We start from the raw sequence: 14,800 nt of genomic DNA on the forward strand, positions 1-14,800 counted from the left end.
CCAGAATATATTCACTGGATAGCATTGTATCATCTGCTATTGATATAATAGAGCAGGACTTGCTAATGTTACAACATGGCCAGTCCCAATTGCGTTCTATTGTACAGCTTGGCTGGACGTTGCAAAATCTGCATTCAGGCTACGTGCCATGGCGTTTAATCAACACAACGTCATTATTCTCTATCTTTAACCTTACCGATAAACAACTCAGTTTGGCACAAAAAGGAGCAGACTATACGATTCTGAGCATTGAAAAACTTGAGAGATTACCATTGACAATGTCAGAGAGACCTGTCATTGAATGGATAAAACACAGAATAATTACAATTCCGATAACAACTTTCCAGTTTAAATATTGCTAAGAGTATAACCAGCAGGCCAGTATGAAAGGTTGGGTAAAGGATACATCAAATCAACCTGGGATTTACCCTACACACACAAATGTTATAGTGAAGGAAAAAAGGAAGTATTCCTTTGTGGCAACAATTGTAAAAAATCACTAAGTGGTACACTTCTGTGTCAAGGTATTAACTTGCATGGAGCCTGCGAAGGGTCTTCAAATAACTTTTCATGTCACCTGCCTGGCACTCCTACAAAACAGATAGAGCCATTTTTCAGACAGCTTTCAAACTGCAGTTATGTTCTAATAAGTGACCACAGCTGTTGTGAGCTGAGCTGAACCGAGCGATAACAGAGTGGTAACAGAGCAGATTGTCAGCTGCCCAGTCTTGCCCAGTCCGCCGAGTCCCTGCCCAGTCCCTGCTCGGTCCATTGGTCATCGTTGGTCATCGGCTGTCGACAATCGGCTCGCAGCCAGTGCTGCTTGTGCTACCTGTGCTGCCGGAGGGCGGAGGCCACCGACGGGGGCTGTTGGACTGTCGGACTGTCGGGTCCCTTTGTGCAGCGGCAGCCTTGGTCATGAAGAGGTGAGCAGAGGTCGAGGGGCAGCTGAAAGGGAGTGGCCGCTGCGGGCGGGCGGGCGCCGAGCAAGGCTGAGTGGAAACGGCAGTGCCAGAGCCTCGCCTCGCCTCTCCTCTCCCCTCCTCTCCGCTTCTGGTCTGCTTCTGGTCTGGTCTGGTCTGCTTCTGGACTCTGGACTTCTGGACTTCTGGTCTTTCTACAAAACTATCAGTCCAACATTTCTGAGGAGCAGCAGAAACTGCCTCTGCAGCAATAAGGACAATTAGCCACACGCCACACATGAGAGAAGCAGCAATTGCAGCAACTACAGGTGAGTGTGAGCGCTGACCGCATAACACTAACCAGGTGTCAAGCGCTGTGATAACAACACCACCGTAGTTTTGTCTTACAACACCTGGCCCCCCACCTGGCCCCCACCTGCTCCACAGCTGACGACTGGCAAAAACTCAGGGGCAAATTCTCTTGAGAGCAGCGTCAGTATGTTCAGGGGAGCGTTCCATCAGTTATAGTCCTCCCAGTCCTCCCAGTCCTAGTGCAGTTGTGCAGTTGTTTTCATCTTCTGTAATTCTTGGCTGCGCTGCATTACTCCAACGAGCTCTGAGAGAGGAGGCACGGACGGAGCACAGAGAGCACGAACGCCAAATACAAACACCAGGCGGGGGCGGGCTCACCGCCAGAAACTGCCAGATACCGCGGCACAAACCAGGCTTAAAGCCGTGCTGCGTCTACAAGTTATTATGCGATCTGGCAAAGTGAGAAGGGCCCCAGGAGATAAAACCAACGTCCCAAAGGGGCCTGCAAAGCGAAGGAGGATTGATAAATCTAATGATAACAAGGCAAACAACCCTCAGAGAAATCCACTAATTTCACCAATCGCATCCTTATTTGAAAAATCTGCATCAAGAAAAGATACAGCAATGAGTTTGCGATTTCAATTTTTAAAGGATCCAGGATCAGTACTGTTTTCATCAACAGGGGACGTTGAAGGACTAACGTCCCCCTTAGCCCCTGTTAAAATATTAGTAGCGGAAGTTCAAAACGAGGTGGATGCAAGAGATGCAAGAGATGCACCCCCAGCAGAGAAATCACACCTCCATTACAGCGACACATTACCATCCATAAAAGGCCCGGATCAACAAGTCAACACAGCCAGTAAAAAAATCTCTCCTGATGCTAACAGATTAGTTACCACATCAGCAATGGTCCACTCAGCCACAGGAAATCTCAACATTACTGCTATACAACCAACACCACTCACAAAAGCAGTGGATTCAAAAGCAAGCCAGGATCATATACAAGTTATGTACTCGAGCCTTGACGAGCTCTCTCACCAATGGCCTGACCTTAGCCAGATAGATTGCCACAGCAAAGAGAAAGATCGTTCGGCCAATATAAAGCATCTTCAGGCGGAGGAAGATACTCCAGCTGAAATTAAAAGCAGCAAACCGGATCCGCAATTTCCCAGCCTGAGAAACAGCGAAAATCACGCGTCTATACCAAATGAGAGAAATGTTAATCTAGCAAACACAGATACCAACAAACAGCTCAACAAAGACAATGGACCTTTGGCCCTTGCCGCGCCTCTACTACAAGCACTTCAAACATCAACAACAGCATTAATAATGCAATCTGATAAGCTGGATATTCAAATAGATTTAATGAACGTAATAGCTTCCTATATAGCTGGTATTAATACAAAATTGGATAACCTAAATAATCTGATTATTAGAGCACAAGCTAATGCCTTCCAACTTGAATCGTCATGTACCTGTGGTCCAGTACTTGATAAGTTGAGTACATTACCTACAGTCTTAGACCAGATTCTTACGTTAAACAAGCGTTTCATCTATCCAGCCAAAGAGCTTGACCAGTCTGGCAATGGTAACACTCAGAGCTATGAACCTAAAGATGACAACCTCTCATTAGAGAACGCCAGTACAGAAGAACCCCCCAAGCTCGGAAAAATCTCAATCAACAAAGAAGCCCATAAAGTAATTAAAACTGATGTAGTTCCTACAAAGCCAACAATGACAAAGCGACAAAAGAAAAAAGAACGGAAAGCAAGGAACAAAAAAAGTGAAGTTGGTTTACAGTCAGGCCTCAACATATATCCCATTTTTGTAAACTCTAATACAAAGGCACTAGAACAGGACAGCACTATGGAATCTTGCACAGACGAAAGGGCCAATGCTGACAGGTCCACCAATACATCACGGACGACGGATAAGGCTCTCAAAGGCCAACAGCCAGCCGATAGCCTGACTAGCTCGAAACAAAAGATTGTCAAACTCCATAATATACCGCAAACAACAAACAATGGGCCAACCACAGGAAGCGAAAATACCTCTGAAAAATCATCTTACTGTGGAAAAGACATAGAATCCCATATAGATCAGAACCCTTTCCCTCATCAAGAAATCAATAAAGAAATTACTACATCGCAAGTCACCACTTCAGTTTGGTCGCATAACAACAAGTACAGTCACCAACTAGCTCCAGGACCAAAAGCAAACCTCAATTTTCTTAATCTGCAAGACGCAAACCTCCCAGCTGGAGACAATAGGGTAGTAAATGATGATATCATTCAAGTACAAACAGCTGCCCGAACAGAACCGGAGGAAAAGGGTCTTACCACTTCTACTTTTCAGGCTTCGTCTGAAACCGGAACACATAATTTAGAAGTAAAAGTTTGCCAGGATTCTCAAAGATTGATACTCGAAACCCCAGGAGCCTTAAATCAAGGCAAAGTAAGTATAAGTATAACAAACAAGGACAATAAACATATATATGGAGAAATGAGTAAGAACACAAGGAAAGATCCAAACGAGCCTGCAGATGTTTACTGTCAACTAATTTTTACTCCCGAATATAAGACACAGGGCAGGCATGATACACTAAATAGGAGTAACATCTTGAAACTCATGGCAGAAATTAAAGAACTAAGTAACATAAAATCCACAGACCTGGAACTGGTACAATTTCAGAGAGAGTCAAAAGATATAAGTAACGAGCAAACATTGACCACTTGGAAAACCCCAGGGATTGTCCAATTAATATTAGGGTGCTCAGACCGGTTTCTATCATGGGGCATACAACTATCACAACCCACTGCCCCGCGTTATCCGCTGCCGTTAAAAAAAGAAAATCGTACACGGTTTACCAGGAAATTTACAGACCTTGCAATCCAGAAACCAGTCTATTCAATATTACACAACGCCCAAGGTAGAAGCAACCTAATGTTTACTCAGGGAGTAACAGAAGAGGAAAAAGTCGAGAAATTTCAACACTCAATGGATCATTGGAAGTGGCTTCCCAGTATGCTAAACGACAAGCGGAGGTATTGACCAAATAAAGAAACGCCGAATCAACAAGCACACGGGGGAATACACGTAATATCATGGAACATCGCTGGAGCAAAAAGACTGTTGGAGGAAGGACAAGCATTAGATGAGTGGGCAAACTGCGATATCATCGCTTTACAAGAAACCTGGTTGCAAGAAGATATCGCATTGGTAGGTTTCATCCATTACACTGTAGCTGCTGAAAAATCCAAAACCCATGGAAGAGCCATTGGAGGCTTAGCAGTTTACGTGTCAACCGCCTTAAATATCAATTCTGAGCAGCTTCATTCTTCGGACCCAAGCATTCAAATAATTAAATTATCAGGTCAAAAGGCAACCGACAACAAGACAACAATCCTGATTAATTATTACACTCAACCGAACTCAAAAGTCAAAAAGAAAAAAAATGTAGAGCTGTGCAACGCAATAACGGGACTTCGCTCCACTGAGCCCTCGTGGAATATAATATTAACTGGCGATTTCAATTCGAATTTGATATACTCCACTGAGGAAGACGAAATACTATCTGCAGACAACATGTACTGGAGCGATCCACAGCAATCATGCAGCGTGTCGAGACCTCGTAAGGATCTGCTCGGCTTACACCTTGTGACAGAACTAGAGTATCTAGGTATGCGCGTTTTGAATGGCAGGACCAACGAAGATCGTCCTCCGAAAAAAACTTACTACGGCCCACATTCTCATTCAACGTTGGATTACACAGTTGTAAGCCTACCATTAATTCATTTAGTAGAATCCTTCTATATTGAATACACGCCCTTGAGTGACCATGCGATACAGCACATTAAATTTAACCTCCGTACGGAAAGATTCCAACCATCATATATACTGGAGGGCCACCTAAGCACAATTAACCAAAAGCGCATTAATTGGTCGGAAGCAAACAAAACGGTCTGGTTTTCAACAATAAAGGCCACAATGAAAGATGTGGGTGACGAGCCAAAGAATAATATCCAGGCATGCAATCTTTTTCTGGATAAATTGATGACAAAAATGAAATTACCGGGTAAACAGGCCAAAACAGTAAGGCTCAACAATAAACTACCGAAAACACTACTATAACTAAAGAGGACCTTGCGAAGAACTCAAAAGAAGCTACAGATCCAGGATAAAGATGCGCAGCAGTGGGACACTTTTTACGCGCAAAGACGACTATATAAAAAGATGGTCTGGGAACACAAAAGGAAGGCTAACGACAATTTCTGGACTAATTTGCTGTTTAGCTCAAAGCTTTCGAATTCGAACAAATTCTGGAAAATTGTAAACGAATTAACAAGACCGCGCAATGTATTGACCTCAAATGTCCAGGAATCCGATTGGAACAGCAAAATAATGGGACCCCCTCTAAGACTTACTTTGGGCCAGGGAAAAGAGAGGACAAAATAAGCAAAGTACAGAGAAATTCCCCTGTGGCCTTATATTTTCATATGTGACATAGTTCAGACTATAATTTTTTATTAATCCCATTTAGACACACAAATTACATAAAACCTATATTTCGTTAATTTCTTTTATTCATTTACTTTTTTGCACATGAGATACTTTCATTTTTTACTTTTTTGTTGAACATTTTCATTATATAAACATTTAATAAATACTATACATAATTCAAGTATCAAAAAGGATATAAACAATATTTAGAGAAAAACCCTGTTATCCACACATACAAAAACAATCACTCTCTATTCATACATACTTGATACTGTTACCCACACAACATACAATTCAACCAAACATATTCTGTGTTTGAGGTAGTCCAGATGGCTTAAAGGACTAAGTACGCCAGGTCTACGCGTTTCGGTGGGTTGACACCACCTTCCTCAGGACCAACAGATTTTCTCCCTTTGACTCTTGTGGAGATAGGGTTTCTATAATATCTCAGGAAAGATATTAATCAGGGGTACAGGTGTCGCTTGAAGGCTTCAATTCGGTCAATGGGTGGAGGATATATTATATCCTGATATCAAAAAGCGTCAGAGATATCACTTTAGGGTCTGCTTCTTTCTATGATTTCTTTATTTTAATAATGTAAGAACGAGATCTTTGTCACCTCATCAGAAGTTCATTAAGGGTCAAAAGGAGGTTGCAGAGGCGTTGTCGTGTTTATAAATTAATATCCTGTGTCCTCACCGCAAGGCTTTCTCAATGAAGCCGCCTTCCCTTTATATGTTTTCCTTTTTTTCTTTTATACCCGTCCTATTCCTCTGGTTTATCAATTTAGAGTCCTTTTCATCGTTCTGTCCAGAGTCGTCATGCTCCGCCACGTACCGCAACACCTAGAGTTGTGGTATTGCGGGGAGGAATCCGATTGGGTCACCTTTCTCTCCTCCAAGTTTAAAGCTCACCGAGCAATAGCCATCGGGAATACAGAGCTATCATCGTATCAACAAATAAGGACACTGGAAGAAGCCTACACCAGTCAATCACCAATTACTAGCCAGCCTAAATACCCAACTTCTGTCGTATTATACGGAAAAAAATCAGTTGAGGAGATAATGAAAATAATCAAGAGGGGCAAAAGTAACGGGGCCCCTGGGCCAAACGGCAAACCGCAAGCTGCTTTTAAACATGCACCGGAATACTGGAGCCCATTGCTTGAGAAACATTTTTGCAGACATTCAAACATACAACCTAGTGCCTGAGAGCTGGCACGGTTCCATCACAATGCCAATATATAAGGGCGGGGAGAGATCAAACCCTGCTAACTACAGATTAATCGCCCTGCAGGACGTGGAAGCCAAATACTTTGCATCCCTATTATTAGTTGATCTGGTAAAGTGGTCAGGAGAGAGGGACTTGATCCCACTTAACCAAACAGGATTCAGAGAAGGGATCGGAACTATAACAAATATTTTATCCATCTCCATGATCGCGGAAAAATGTAAGCGCATCAAACAGGATCTGAATTTGTGCTTCATTGACCTCCAAGCAGCCTTCGATAGTGTGGACAGGAACCTATTATGGGCGAAATTAAGAGCCTGGATGATTCCTGAAAACTTACTAAGGGGTCTGCTGCTATTTTACTCCGACACCTGGACGCAAGTAAGGCTAGGAGATGGGTCACGACTATCAAAAAAAGTACGTACAACATCTGGCTTAAAACAGGGATGCGTCCTGGCTCCGCATCTGTTTAATCTATTCATTTCGGACCTCTGAGCAATGCTAAACGGACGTAACGCCCACCCGCCAAAATTAGGCGACCTACAATTGACACATCTGGCTTACGCCGACGATATCGTCCTCATGAGTCAGACAAAGGTTGGCTTATCAAGACAGCTATCGGTTCTATCAGCTTTTATGTCTGCAAATAATTTGCCTCTGAATTTCTCAAAATCTAAAACAATGCTAATTACCAATCGGCATATAACATCACACAATGTTTGGCTAGAAGGACAACAGCTGGAAAGGGTGACAAGTTACAAATATTTGGGATATTACATCGACGACAAGCTCACTTTAAAGGCCCAGAAAACTTATTTAACATATAGATCAAGAGCTTTAACATTTGCACTTAGTACTCTATCGAAAAAGCTGGAAGGTCCTTCCTTAAAACCTTTACTTACGGTGATTGCCAACAAAGCTCTTCCAACCCTAGCCTACGCTAGTGTAGCAATGAATGGCAAGGACTCCGTTCTCCTAAACAGTTTAATTACCAAAACTTACAAACAGGTACTACAACTGCCGAACTCTGCTTCACCAGCACAAATTTGCTTAGAGTTTGGACTAAAGAATGAAAGCATGGGACGGCTTTACTCATGCCTAAAGGAGTGGTATCGGATCAAAAAGAAATCCTCAGCTATCAGTTTGAACAAATATCTATGGCAGGAATTAGAATCTCAAAAAAAATCAGAAGCAAACAAATATCTGACAAGTGCATTGGAGATAACATGCACCTCTAATCTTTGGGACAAAAACTTGCCATTTTCTCACATCGCTCACACTCTTGGACCTTGATCAATAGTTACAGATCCTTAACCCCAGCGGCTTACCTAGACGCAACATACTCTGTCTTTATCAAAAGAAAGCTGATGGCATTGAGGTTCGGCCAATTTCCAACATTGGCCGACGAGCCAGCCTGGAAACATACAGAATCCGTCTCTTGCCGCCTCTGTGGGCATGTAAAAGAAGATCTTATTCATATAATATGTATCTGCAAACCATTGACAACAGAGCGAAGGCGCTTTCTAAGGAACATATTCCTGGCAAGGAAACTACGAACTTGTAGGTCTGCAGTAATTGGCTGTCTGGACGCAACGTCACCACAAACTAATTGCAAGATCGTAAAGTTCTTGCAGATCTTTGAAAAACTTGTGAACGCAATGTAAAAACTAAGATTTTGTTTTATTTTTTTTTACTAATTTTCAGTTATTCGTTTAATTACAAGTATTAGGTTTTAAAGAGATGACTAAACCCAATGATCAAAATTTTAATTTAAGCTGAGATGATAATGGAAATGTGTTGTATCTGACTTTATTCAATGATTACATTTTAAATATGCTTAAGACCGATAATGGACATTTTTTTTGTTAAGGTTTTAATTAACTGAACAATAAATACATAAATAGACTGTTGTGGCATGGTGCCAGGAAAAGCCTATCTCATAAGCATCACTTCCAGGGTCATTTGCTGTATGCAAGTATTGTATCCACACAGCAATCCAGAAATGGAGGCTGCGTTATGGCCTTCTTTGAATATCTCTTCTATTCGAAATGATACTTTAAGCGCAATGAAGTCAATTCTTTTACAGACAACTGTGCCTTTAACCTCGTCCAAAGAGACGTATGAACTGCAAGTTGCAAGGACAGCTGCAGAGATACATTCCCTTTTATCAACAAATTGTCCCGTCCATTTCCTAGAAATGTTAAGTCAAATCTTAAACATGTCTGATACCAGTGGCATCGCACATGTATTTAAGACAGTTTTTTCGGGACTGTTAGCACCCTTTGAAACAGTTCTGGGCATTTTTCCGAATTTTGTCCATTCGTTATTTGGCGGCCTGCCTCTACTTTTGGGACTCGTAGCAGGAATTTTATTTTTGATCCTTCTGCTCCGATATGGCAAGCCAAGCCACAGACAAGGCTCCAGGAACGATGGGAGAAATGATCCTAGCTATACGCTACCGGGACCGCATCAATAAAGTCCTCCGGTTAGCCCGGCTAAGAGATCTAAGTGCAACATGGATTCTTTCATTCAGACAAATTTGGCAAAATTGCATCTTACCTGTGCTTCGATGTCTGCTATGCGGAGAAGAATGTGTGTTGGACGTCTGTCTTACACTACCATCAGCAGTACCAATGGATATAGATACCTTGCTAGGTCCGGTAACGACTCATGCATCGTGTTGTCCTCAGCGGTTACCTATTCTGATGACGGCATTCGTTGAGACTTCACCACTACGAGTAGGTGGCGGTGAAGTATGAGAGGACAGCAGCACCAAACAGGTACAACCTTCTGTGAGCATTGCTGATCCAAACATCGATGATAGCAATCACTCTCACATATGCACTGTTTCAGCATTTTCGAACTTGGTCGAACTTTCACCTGATGTTGTAGACCAATTTTTTGCATGCCTGTCTGTTATGATGTTCTCCCCTGAACAACGAGAATAGCTTTTTAAAACAACGAGCACACAGCGTTCCCTGAACTCTGAATTCGGCCTTCAGTTTTTGATAAACACAGCTACTGCAAACATTTGGAACTATTTTTTCCCCTGAAAGCGAAATTATTTTTTTTTCACTTCCAAAATATTTACCCTTTTTTCTGGCACACAGTACTCTGCTTAAAGTAGTACTATTCTTAGAGAACAGAGCTTCTATTTTAGGAACTCTAGAGACAATATTTTACCTCAGCCTCTAGCACATGTATAGCATTTGCATAAATATGTGATGGAATTGTCTCGACCTTCTTTTCTGTATACAGAGCCATTTCATGTGTAATTTTCGCAATTCATTCAGCTGATATATATATATGCATTTAACTGAATGATGACACTGCTTTAAAAGCGTACAGTACCAATACTCATTTTTGTGTATTTACCATATACCATTTCAAATGCGAATTATGTATTTTGGGGTGGGTTGGAAAACACACATGCATCGTTATGTTTAATATTGCTTAGTTTTTAGTAATGATGGACATTCGTTCGTGGAGTGGGTGTTGTGTTTCTATCTAGGACCCTAATTCGATATTCCCGATTTATGCCTGTATATGGCTATAATAAATAATATCCTTATAGAGGCATAAGAATCATATCCATATTTAGTAATAGCCCATGCAGTCCAAATAGGGCAAGGATACTCCCCTAGACTCCTAGAAAGTACAACGCATTCTTTAAACAAACCAGGCCTCCAGCAGCCCGGGAAATCCCCCTGCTCTTATTTTGATTTGCACAAGAACTCCTAGAGTCAAGAAAGAACTGTTAGTTCTTAGTGACGTCTCATGTCCAACCTTACGTCAAACCCGGCACCTTTCAGGTATAAATATACCAACGTTGCCTTAAGCAAACACACGGTGGTTAGGAGCAGAGCGGCTATCCAGCTCCGGTGTTTCCAGTCACCCTTGCGGGTTGCTGGGATATCGAGTCCTGAGAGAGAGATACAAGACCTCCTACATTCTATTACCAAGGTATGGAGCTGACTAAAACCCTTAAGAGAATTCTGGATTCAGATCCTTGGCAAAAACCTAACTTAACTTAAACTGCAACTTACTTACTCCTTCCCACGTATTAGGCTTAGGTCAGGTACACCGGGGTAGGCGTAGATTAGAAGCACCAGTTTAGTACGTTAGTCAATGTTTTTATGTATGTATATATTTTATCCATTTTAAAGTATCATATGGCTAAGAAACCATATCAATGCTTTTACAGTATTATTTCATAATACTCCTTTTACTGTACGCACTTTACTTTATGATAAGTATTGCAATTGTGGCAATTCTTTCTCTTGCATGAGAAAGAAGACTGCTCAATAAATAATACCTTTTATTGAAAACGCCCGTCTCTCTATTTCTCTGCACTCTGGTGAAACTAAGTATGCAGAATTGACTGAGTGAAATAACCGTCTATTGTTTTCACACGACTCTAGAGATACACTCTTTATTCTGAGGGAGCAAAGTTGTCATGTTTATGCGGTTGTCAGAAGCTAATCCCTTCTTGTCTAAATCCGGAGAGTTAACACTTTCCTGAAAATTCGAGAAAGTTTCTAGTGACCTCTGAGCTAGCTGGCAAAACTAATTAAGTCTAATATAGTCAGTAGAGACCTAGTCGACCTCAGTCCTACGTCTACACTGCTATTTATATTATTCCAATGCGCAGAGCCTATTGGGAATATAGGAATTACACTACAGCTCCTCCCCCTGTGGTGCGACTGATGTCCCTAGCCTGTCCTCTGAATGGGGAGAGGGGCTGAGCACAACAAAGTGCTCCAGAACCAGCTGCGCCTGGTTTTCCCCCTACCCTGCACCCTCCAGGCAAAGGAAATATGTGTATAAAAAGGGGCTGTGACCCCATGCAAGTTGTTCTCTCTTTGGATCCTAACTTGAGAGGGGCCTGCTGCTGCTAGGCGCCAGTAGAAACCGCCACTGGGGCCTGCCTCCCTGCTGGAGGGCCCTGGTAGCTGGCCCCTGGGCCCAGCCGTTGCCTCCCCCTGCCTTCCTAAATTACTTTCCCTGGATCTGGTGACTGCAGTGCCTGAAAGCGCTTTATGCCCTTGGGGAGCGCTTTACTTTCTGCAGTTGGGACTTCAAGTGCCTAGGAGCGCTTTAATTTCATTGTGGAGAGTGCTTTACTTGTGTTAGAAAGAGTGCTTTGCTCTGGGCAACAGGAAAAGAGCTGGCGGTGTGCAGCGCTGAGGAAGGATCCTTTGCGAGGGAATCCCGACATAGGCATTCCCCCACTTTTGCTGATTTCGGCGCGGGAGTCCACTCCGCATATTTGCCGATTTTGAGATCCCTAGCGGGTGCCCACCCCACCAGGGACTTTGTGCTGATTGTTTTTGCCCCTAGCGGGTGCCCGCTCCGCTTTATATTACAATTCCCGAGGGAGCCTACCCCTCATCTGCCCCGCATCACCGCCGCAGCCCGGGATCAAAGGGAAACACCGCCGCCATCCAGAAAAACCCCGGAAGTCAGGCAACCCTTGCCGTGACATGGGCGGGGCCTGACCCGGAAGTGCTGCAGAGAAAGCAGGAAGCAGACGGGAGCCCACCCCACGCTCCTGCATATGCCCGTGGTGCAGAGTGATGGGAAGAAGTGTTGCGGTGGCTGGCGGCGCTCCCGTGTGGAGGAGATAGCCCTGCGTGCAGCCGCCCAAGAGCCCCGTGTGCAGCTTCCACAGCCGCTGCAAGACCGGAGGAGAACCCGAGTGAGTTCAGCGGAGACTTCATCTCGCACCCGACAGACCCGGTGAGTGGGGACTGGATAGGCAGTGAGTGCCTGCGGGGGCCGATTGCACGGCCAACGGAGATCAAGTGAGCAGGGCCCACAAGGCACCTGAAGTGCCTGGGGCCATCTACAGCGGCACCACCCTGCTACGGGCAGCTGCCACTTAGGGGTACTTCTCGTTTAGGAGCCCCAGTGGGGGTTCCACAGGCACCGTGGTGCCAGGGGTAATTTTCACCCCGTTGCTACCCGCGCCCTTCCTACGCCTGGTCATCTGGGGATTCCGAGTCCCAGAGCGGGACGCCAACGATAGCGGGGGCAGTGTGGTAGTTAGAGCCCATGAGGCTCCCACACACCCAGGGGCATTGTTGTGTTCAGAGCCCACATGGCTCCAACGTATTGCGCATGTCGTGAATTAGAGCCTGCGAGGCTCCCACGATGTTTTGGGGACACTGTTGTTTCTTTAGGAGCCCCAGAGGAGAGCCAGGAGGCATGCTGGCGCCAGGCTCAGTTTCCCCAGCTGCCCAGCACTTAGTGGGCAGCTGCAACGTTTAGGTGGTGTCTTGCGCCCTGCGCATTACTGCATTTGCAGCTGATAGCCCTCACAATGTTGGACAAATGGCGTTTGAGCCCCTGAGAGGCCAAGTTGGCCTGGGGACAGTTTTCATGTGTTGTGCCCTTGCTTAGGGTACATGGTTCTTCCTAATGTGTGTTTTTGCATAATGTGCAATGCCTTAATGCTTGTCCTATACCTCTAAATGTGTTTATGATTAGGAGGTTGTTCTTACCTAGTATGGTTATGCTAGTAAATTTATGTTTCCCTGCGTGATCTATGCCTAGCATTGCGTAGGGTGTATCTACCTTTTACCAGTGGTTACTGGTTGTGTTCTACAATTGTTATTTTGTGCTACAATTATTTTATGTTATAGAAGTGCTATTTCCACTAAGTGCTATTTCCACTAATTGCTGTTTCTACTAAGTGCTATTTCTACTAAGTGCTATTTCTACTAAGTGCTGATTCTGACAGTGGCCCACGGGACCCTGTCATGTGTATATAATCCCCTGTAAATACTGCCCAGTGCCAGTTGGCACAGTGTATCTGTGTGAATATGATCTTATGTGTTTATGGTAATACAAAGGCTATTTTTATATATAACCTTGTGTGGAGTTCATTTTTGTGGTGTGCCTAGTGTGTTGCTGCTGTGTGTGTGTGTTGCGCAAACGCTTTACACATTGCCTTTGGGATAAGCTCGTGCCAAGCTACCAAGGGGGTGAGCAGGGGTTATCTTGGTGTGTAACTCCCTTGCCCTGACTAGAGTCGTGGTTTCTGCCTGGCTTGGGCGCAAGCATTAGCCAACCAGAAATCCCATTTCTAACACCTACTAAATGTCTATCTCCAATACATAAAATCACCTTGAAAATTAACGTGATCTTGCATAATTTCAGAATTTGTATTCCTATATTGAGAAATGAACAGTTACACACCTGAGTGCATACAGCTTCTGTAGAGTTGCCCCCCTAGCCTCTTTCCTTCCTCCATTCCTGACTTTTTATCCCCTATCCCTTGATTGTTCTTCTCCTCTGTCTTCTTCTTCCTATATTCCTTGTCTCTCTTCCTAATTCTCTTTCAATTCTTCTCTCTCCTTTTTTTCTTCTCGCCCTCTTCTTTCTCTCTTCTATCCCTCTTAGCAACATCAGCACAGTTGCTATTCTATATCACCAACCTTCTCTCACATGTTATGTTACATCCCTTATTTAATTGTACCAAACAGTTTACACTTTACTGCTATTGTGCAATGCTACAATATAATGGAATGCTTAATGTTGTTTTGCCTTTCTATTATAAATAAAGAAAACCCTTTTTGAAGAAATAAATGCAACCTTAGGCAAAAGAAGTATGGGATATTAAGAGCCTGATTACGAGTTTGGTAGTCTTGGAACGGGTCACCACGCCAGCGCCCCACTCCATGACCCCCAAACTTGTAGTCAGACCGCCTGCCAAATTATGAGTTTTCTCCTGGTGGGTGGTCCTGTGGTGTTTCCACTGCTGTGCCTTTTAAAAAAGGCCCCACAATGCAATGGCAAAGCCTGTTTCTGCATGGCATGGACTGTAAAGTCCATGCCATGCATGAAAGGGGTGC

The 14,800-nt window shown here is 43.8% G+C and overlaps 1 protein-coding gene across 4 annotated transcripts in view; it reads right to left on the reverse strand.

Moving 5' to 3' along the window:
- NTMT2 (N-terminal Xaa-Pro-Lys N-methyltransferase 2) overlaps nucleotides 1-14,800 on the reverse strand; it is a 690,813-nt gene that overhangs the window by 30,931 nt on the left and 645,082 nt on the right. The window lies entirely within an intron of this gene.

The sequence above is a fragment of the Lissotriton helveticus genome, chromosome 1_1, assembly GCF_964261635.1.
Source record: "Lissotriton helveticus chromosome 1_1, aLisHel1.1, whole genome shotgun sequence".
Classification (NCBI taxonomy): domain Eukaryota; kingdom Metazoa; phylum Chordata; class Amphibia; order Caudata; family Salamandridae; genus Lissotriton; species Lissotriton helveticus.